Here is an 8,861-nt window from a genome sequence, read left to right on the forward strand (position 1 = left end):
AAAAAAAAAAAAAAAAAAAAAAAAAAAGTTAGGCAACCAAATGTTGCCTTACAAGGGCGTTTTTCTTTCTGAAATTGTTTTCAGATGCTGAATTCCCAGAGCTTTTTACAGGCTCAGTTTAGGAGGCAAGTCTGCAGTACCCAAATTGGTTAATTGCACCATTATTATTCAACAAATAGAATTGGGTTCTCATACACAAACAAGAAAACACCACAGACAGTGTGTCCTCTCCACTGTCTCCTATCCTGGGAATGGCAATATTGTGATTTTAATAAGTGGGAATTAGAATAATCTTTTATTTCCCCATTGCCATCAACACAAAGGTTTTCTTTTCCAAAGGTCACAGCTAAAAGGAACAATTTTGGCTCCATCTCTAGCACCAAGGGATACCACTTGAGTGGCTTTTAGCAGAGCCGACTTGGCTGGCTCAGAATGCATGAGTGTCTTAGCCTATTAAGGTATTCACACCCAGCCAGGCATGAAGGCAAATGCTGGGCTGCTCTGTTATTAGATTTAATAAAAAAGCAAAACAGCAACAACACAACAACAACAAAAACAGTCATATTTTGTTTCTTTGCATTTCTCTCCTTTCCTTACTTGATAATTACATCTGTAAATTATTCAGTTGCTTAAGTGAGCAGAAGCCAACACACACACACACACACACACACACACACACACACACACACTTCATGCCTTATTGTTATTTGGAATTTATGCGGGGAACATAAATTATATAACTGAATGATCCTAATCATTACCACGAGATATTCATTTGTTTTAGAGAAGCAAAAATGGAGATTTAGGGATGGAAAATTGTCTGTTCAGTATCAAATGGCTGAGACTCCGCAGTCTTACCAAGGTCTTTCCTGACTCTACCCTACCATCTGTGTCAAATGGCTGAGACTACAGTCTTACTAAGATCTTCCCTAATACCACCTCAGTTTTGAAGTTGTGTGGCAAGAACTCTTTCTGTTCCTTTCAGCTTAAAGGATTCTCTTTCTCCCTTTATTATAGGAGGATATGAATTTCCTTTGTTCTACATCCCTAGAATTCATCACTGTGTGTGTGTAATTATTTTTGATGTGCTTGCCTTAATTGACCCAATAATTAAATGAGGAAAATTTCCTTTGCAAGTGCATTTTAAATCACATAAATCAATTAAAAAGAGGTATTTGTACCTTGGTATTGAACTAAAGGCCCCAGAGAAACAAACTAAAACAAAACAAACATAGCCAGATTAACAGGTTCTATAAGCTAGGTTGATTGATGATAATATAATTTTCTTACTTATTTGTTTTGTTTTTTTTATGTTTGTTTTGTGCGTATGCATGTACATGCATTCGTGCGTGTGTGTGTGTGTGTGTGTGTGTGTGTGTGTGGTGTGTGTGGTGTGTGTGTGTATATATTTGTGTCAAGGTAAGTTTTCTCTGTATTGTTCAGATTAGCCTCTAACTCACAGAGATCTGCCTGTCTCTGCCTTCCAGGTACAAGATTGAAGTCATGTGCTACCATACCCAACTTAATTAAAATTTTGTGATTGTGAAGTTAAAGTGCTGCAGATACACAACTGAGTCACCTGAGCTGTCTTACTTCCTTTAGCTTTGCCATTTATAGCCCAGTTCTCTGTCTGACCTTGTGACAACCAAGGAAAACCTTCAGGAATGTATTAACAGGCCACTAGTTTATTCTAGCACAAACCTAAAAATACCAACAGCTCCCACTGGCAATGAGCAAAGAGACACCATTGGTGGTGGTGTTTTTATATCAGTCAGGGGCAGTGCAGATGGCAGTGCCTTGTTCATCCTAGCTTGTTGCCTGGCTTGGTGACCAAAGCTATTTTATGCCTAGGACTCATAAAAACCAAATCAAATCAAATTATATCCAGGCAATGTAGCACAGGAGGAGGAAGACAGACAGAGACCGGCCAACTGCCATGAAACCCACAGACCCGCCTTCCACTGCACAGCACAGATGTGCCATAGACACCCACTACACAGAAGGAAGATGTCACCCAGGCTGCCAGCCGTGTGTCCAGCCTGCAATGGGAGCCATCACAATGTGCAAGTACCTGGTGGTCAGATGGACGAGAAGGAGAAGTGCAACAGCTTGAGCATTATGAAGAAAGATGGAGCTGGAGACTCAAGGGTGGAGAGGAGTAGCCTGTTGTGAGTGGCCAGCTCCACCACGAGGGGCCATGGCAAGATCCCAATCCAAGCTGCTAAGAGCTGTGTCTGGGTCCATGGCTATTCAGCACAGGTTGGTGTCCATGAGTGACTCATATTACCACTAGAGGGCATGGTGATGTTCCTGGTTGGAGCAGCTGTTGGGGATCACATGGGTATCCAGGAGCTGTTCACAACTGACTCTGCCCTCACTGGCTACAGCGCTTTAGAGAAATGTTCTAACCTCTCTCTAGTCTCACCTTGACTGGACAGCAGGGTAGAGCTGGCCCTGCTGACACGGGTGTAGGTGAGCTGGCCCCAAGGAAGTAAGGGAAGAAAAGCTGGCCCTGCCACTCCTCTGTCATGAGGTGGGTGAGGGGGATGCCCCTCAATCCTTGCTACCTGAGGCAGTTAGGAGCTGACCTTAGGGTCAAGAAAGCAGGTGGGCTGTCCCTAACCCTCACCAGCTTCAGTAGTCTTGAGAGGGGACCTGCACCTTCTGTACCTTGCCTGGTCAACATAGTAGAGCTGGCCTTGTTGGATGGTTATGGTGCAGATGACTCATCCCTGATAGTGAGAATGCAGAAGAGTTGGCTGGCCACCCATCTGCCATGAAGTGGCATGGGTATAAGAGTTATGTGCCACCACCATCCAACCCCCAGTACCTCTGGTAGCTGGGAAAGCTAGCCCCAAGGGCTGGAGAGCTAGAGAATTGACCCTGCCTCTGACACATGGTAGCACTGGGTGGCCTAGCCAGAGTAGTGTTGGAGAGCTAGCTCATCCTGGTGGTGTGGATAAGGGAGAGCCTGCTTACCAGATTAGAAACCACCCAGGCCCAGATCCAGGACTCTGAGTTGATCCACCCCAAAACATCTATCAACTGTGAATGGTTGAGATTTGTGAAAGGGCCTGTCCTGCTAATCTAAAGCTGCAGGATTTCCATGACACAAGAAAACAATAAGATAACCTGGGGAGGAGTCCTGTGATGATCCAATATTGATGGTGTCACAGAAGCCAGAGGTCTTGAACCAGACCAATGACTCATTGCAATGAACATTTGCAAGTGAACGTGTGTGGACAGAGGAATATACTATAGGACACACTTGAGACACAGTACAGCTTCCATGATGAGATGTTTTCTAGGCTTTGGTTCTTGTTTGTTTGTGTGAGTGGGGTGTTTATTTTTGGTGGGGAGGTTGCAAGAATAAAAGGCAGATATGAGTGGGACTGAGGCAAATGGTCTGAAACTCATAAAGAATGAATAAAAAGTTAAAAAAAATTACTAACAGAGAACTTTGAATTCTATTGCAGATATTGTCCCAATTTTATATAACTTACCTGTTTGATGCTTCTAATGATGAAATGTATTTGAAAATTGTCTTTGTTTTTGGTTACTTTTTTGGTTCTGAAAATATGAAATTTCATATAACTTTTCTCTTGGGAGCATGCTGCTTAGGGAAACTTGAACCCTGCATACCTAGGCTTTGATCACTCAAATTTACTCAAGAAATTTTCTCACTATTGTGAAATTATTGTTCACTATTGAGTGAACAATAGATAATAGGTAGATGGAAGACAGATAATATATAAAAGATACAGACGTGGATATTGTAAAGTAGAACATTAATCTCTATACTGAAAATGATAAAACAATGAAAATTATTAAGGTATTTAGAATACCTTATACCATTGTCAAAAGCATTTAATAAAAAAACATAAAGTAGAGAAAGTGTTTAGGATTGAATTATAGATATGTGCTATTAAATATATCTCCCACATACACACAGTTGGTTAACACATTATGGAATCCAGGCTGGCCTCAACCTCATATTGACCATATGCCTTAGCTTAGTGATGAGATTTCATCCATGAGCCACCATTGCTATCTGCTTTTATATTTAATGATATTTTAAATACTAGCTTTACTCTTACATAGTCCTCTTTGCCATATTTCTCCCTCTGCAAGTGCCTTCCTACTCTGACAAACTTCTGCCTGCCACTAAATCTAACCGTACTCCACTGTCCTGTTAACAACACTTGGGCTGGGTTTTTAAGACTCCTTTATTGATGTTGTCTGTGACAGGGTGTTCATTTTCTGTGACTGTTATAACAAATTGCCAGAATTTTGGTAGTTTAAAACAACATAGATCCATTATTTTCCAGTCTGAAGGTCAGAAATGTAACATAGAACTCACTGAATTATAATAAACTATCAGCAGGGCTGGGTCTCTGTCTAGGGCTCTCAGGGTAATCTTGCCTTCTTATCTGTCTCTGCACATAATGCCTGTCTTTATTTATTGGCTTTTGAGACCCTTCCCTCATCAAAATCAACAAAGGGAAGTAAAGACCCTCACCTTACTCTCTTATTCCATTTTGACTTACTTTTAGTTAGTTTTCTATTTGATTGTTAGTATACACAATATGGACTATTAATCATGTATGCACATGCACTTACATACATAGAACAAAGCTTGAACATTTTCATGTTTTTTTTAACTTTTTTAAATTCAATATAAAATACATTGTATTTTGCATAAATTTGTTGAGATTTGCTGGTCTCTGTACAGTCAAACACTGTTTAGATTTTGGGATGTTTCTATATCAGTAAAAAGCTACAGGGAATGGGTAAATTTCATACCTAGACATGAATATATCCAGTGTGTTCTCTAACACAGAAAGGAAATTTGAATGGCTCCTTCTTAGCCTCTTTTTCTGAAGTGGATTCTGGATCTTTTCCTCCTGTCCACTTCTGAAACTAACAAATGCAATAAATACAGCCCAGGAAAAGCCCCAGAGGTCAGAAGACTCTTGCCTGAGTGTACCTTTGTCTAAAGTCTTAGCTCTTCAGAGTTTACCATTCAAGCAGCTGTCTGCCATTTACACAGAAGGGTTTTTAGATATTATCTGAGTTTTATTGTTGATTTTGGTCGGCATTTATCCCATCTCAGAGTGGATATTGGACTTGGATTTTAATGTAACTACACTACACATAATATGTTTTCATTTTATTTTTTGACTAAAAGTTTACTGTCTTAAAATATATTTTATTTTCTGCATAAATTATTTAGATAGTATGTAATATTCATGCATTTTACTTCTATAATTTCTTCTAATTTTACTTCCACACTTAAATGTAAAACAGATTTTCTCTCTTGATATAAGAAGCCAATGGCAAAATAGCCAATATTTTCAAGGGCACAAACCAGGGACAAAGTAGGTCCTAACTTGAACATTTTCCAAGACTTTTCACTAGTCTATTGAGCTGAGTCATCAGTAGACTAACCTTTTAATGAAGCCTAAAGCCTTTTAATCCGTCTATCTATAAATACTGAAAAAGAGTGATCTGAGGGTCAACAATTTATCAGTGAGTACCTGTGGATACCTTAGATCCTAAGCACAGCAAGGCCCTCAAGGAAGTCCAGTGAGATTGTTGAGTTTTCTTTTAATTAATATCTGATCCAGAAATATGAAGAGGCAAGTGTGGGTTACTTACTCCTGAGGGGGCAGCCCAATAGTAGAATAAAACAATTGAAACATATTTGTACCAATCAAATGGCACTGAAGAAATGCCACTTCTCCACACTCCCACAACATTCAAATGGCAAATCTGGGCTTTGAACCCAAGCAGAATGTGAGGGGGAACTCAGAACACCCACCAGGATGATGTTAGACAAAGCTGAATAAGAAGCCAAGACACTTATAGCCATTGAGAGACAGAGAAGGCATGCCTGAGACATACTGCTTAATGCCAACTAGAGAAACAAGACTTGTTTCCCTTTCTCCCTCCAAGACTCTACAAGACTCTAAAGAGAGTCTTCTCTCTAAGTTATATTAGAAGAATTCAGTGTTGGCAGGATTCTCAGCAGTGGAATGGAAGGCATTGTCCTGAATCTCATATTGTCAACAGTGAACACTGGATATAAGGACAAAAATGATATATGTGCTTCAACGGAGGTCTCATGGGAGACCACATGGGACTATGCCTATACCTGCCTAATGATATTGAAAGGCTATTGCAAAACATCCTTTCAACAAAGTGTGCAGCTGACAACCAAGGGCAGTAAAGATGAATCTTGCATAAAGCCTCAAATTTTTATTCAAAATGGATGATAAATTTAAAATAAAATATAGCCTGTGTACCTTTTGGAAAAATAGCATTCTTTCAAATTATGAAAAACTATCGTTCTTGCATTGGCACAAGAACTATGACTTGTGCTTCAAAGAAATTTATTGGTTGGTTTTAATTTAAAAACATTAAGATTTGTCTTTGTTCCCTGGGAGGGAGAAATAGAGTAGATTTTATGGGTGGCCAGGAGTGTGAGTGAAGAGGATCCAGTGGGGATGGGGAGAGGAGATGGTTAAATGAGGGAGTGCAGAGAGAGACAGCAAGAACTCAAGGGCATTTTAAGCAGTAAGGAAACCTAGTGCAATTGAATCTTCTTTATGAAGTTTCTAAATAATGAGGGAGACAGAGCCCCAAATGGCTATCTCTTGTCACCAAACAAAACTTCCAGGACCAGGACTGGATTACATCCAGTTGTATTATTGGCTAAAGGAGGCCCATGAAAATTCCCAAACAAATCAATCTGTTGCTAAGACAATGGGTTTCTCTGAACAAACAAGCCCACATTGCTGAAGATAATACCCACAAAATTAAGTAAACATGAAGAGGTTTATCTGATGTCTACATAGAACTTTAACCTTTACATTGTAATGTCTTTGGTATAGGAAGGTATTGATCATGCTACACACACACACACACACACACACACACACATATATTTGTGCATATATATATGTATATGTACATCTATATGTATATGTATATATGTATATGTATATATATATATATATATATATATATGCACAAATCTAACCACAACCACAAAAGCTTTGAGTTGCAATATGTCTTGACTGAAAAAATATACTAGGGCAATGCTAGTTCAAATCTTATATAGTTAACCAGCCAATGCCTGATTTGATTTTAAGCCTACTTAATCAAATGGAACTCATACCCGACATTACGAGGGTGACCAACAACCAGTGACTAGATAGCCCAAAGACCTAGGGTAAAGCCAAATATTGCTGTCCTAAACAAAATAGTAACAATAGAATGACCCTTAATGGTGTTTTTCTATCATAAGTTGGTGCTGTTCAGTCATCATTAGAGAGGATTCCTCTTGTAATAGATGGAAACAAATACAGAGAGCTACAGCCAGACATTACACACACACACACACACACACACACACACACACACACACCACAGAAAAAGAGAGACAGAAACAGAGACAGAGAAAGAGAGAGAGAGAGAAAGAGAGAGGGTGTCCTTGGAGCTCTAAAGTCCATCAAATTCTTCCCCTCAGAGCTCAGAGAACCCCGCAGAAGAAGAGGCAGAAAGAGTGTGGGAGCCAGCCAAAGAGGAAGGAGGACACATGAGTACAAGGCCCTCTAAATCAACTGAACATAGCTCATATCAACAATACTGAAGCAGCAAGCACAGGGTCTCTATGGCTGCACCCGGTCTTCTGCATATATATTATAACTTTCATTTTAATAAATCCACTAAATGCACAGGATTCTTGAATGGGTGAACAAGTCGGTCTCAGATTCTTGTGCCTTTGCTTGGTGATCTCTTCCTACTGATTTGTCTTGTCCAATTTTGATGTGATACTTTTGGTTTGGTCTTATTATATTTATAACAAATGGATAAATAAATTAAAAATACTCTTTACAAAGTAGGATCCACAAGGAATGAGGAGAAAGTCAGTGAGCAGCATTCCTCCAAACTCCCATGACCACTGCTTCAGTTTTGGACTCCAGTTTCCAGCCTTGTTTGAGTTCCTGCCCTGACTTCCAGTCTAAGATTTAATAAACACTGTTATCTTTAAAAATAAAAGATTTATATTTTAAACTATTAGTATACAATGTATAGAAAAATAATCTATACACTACAAAAATTATAAAATAGGGTTAGTTAGAATTTTACAGTACTTCAAAACCCCAAAAATAAAATTTTCAATTGTAAAATGGACAAAAGTCAGAAGGATCTTTGCTTGTAAAAAGTAGATAGCACCAAAGCACTTGATTAAAAATTTCATTAGTTATATGAACTTCAATTGAAAGGCATGGTAAGATGTCATTATATTGGCTATTAAAACTAAGAAATATTTTAAAAGTCACAAAAATAAACCTATCCTTAAGAAAATGTAAAGCAGTATTATCATTCTCACACTGTAGATAAGATTATGAATTGGTACCTCTTCTCTAGAAAAGTAGTTCTTTGTTTAAAAATAGAAAAATCAACCAGGTTTTTGATCCAACAATCAGTCACATGGGGACTTGTACCAAACAAATAAAGAATGTTTTGGCAGACAACAGAGAGGCACAGGCCCCACGAGTCGCAGGGGAGCCGCCGGGTGGCAGGGACAGAATCCTCTCAGCTTCCAAGTGGCAGAGGTGGATCAGAGACCTTAGCTGCCCCTCCCTTGCACAAGGCGGGTCTGCCTCCAGGGACCACTTTGACCCAGAGCCTCCAGTGAGAGCTGCCATCTTCTCTACCATGAGTTCCTAAGCCGGGAGCAGTCAGCAGGGAGGCACAGACCCCAAGAGTCGCAGGGGAGCCGCTGGAGGCACAGACCCCAAGAGTCGCAGGGGAGCCGCCTGGCGGCAGGGACAGGATCCTCTCAGCTTCCA

General features: G+C 39.7%; 1 long non-coding RNA gene and 1 other non-coding gene across 4 annotated transcripts in view; one reads left to right on the plus strand and one right to left on the minus strand.

Annotated features, from left to right (window-relative positions):
* The window catches only part of LOC116102290, a 30,149-nt gene that overhangs the window by 13,323 nt on the left and 7,965 nt on the right, over positions 1 to 8,861 (minus strand). The gene's annotated exons all lie outside the window — the stretch shown is intronic.
* On the plus strand, positions 1,719 to 1,860 carry LOC116104337. The gene has a single exon (XR_004123843.1). It is a non-coding gene; the product is annotated as a small nucleolar RNA SNORA48 (small nucleolar RNA).

This window comes from Mastomys coucha, unplaced genomic scaffold (assembly GCF_008632895.1).
Source record: "Mastomys coucha isolate ucsf_1 unplaced genomic scaffold, UCSF_Mcou_1 pScaffold21, whole genome shotgun sequence".
Classification (NCBI taxonomy): domain Eukaryota; kingdom Metazoa; phylum Chordata; class Mammalia; order Rodentia; family Muridae; genus Mastomys; species Mastomys coucha.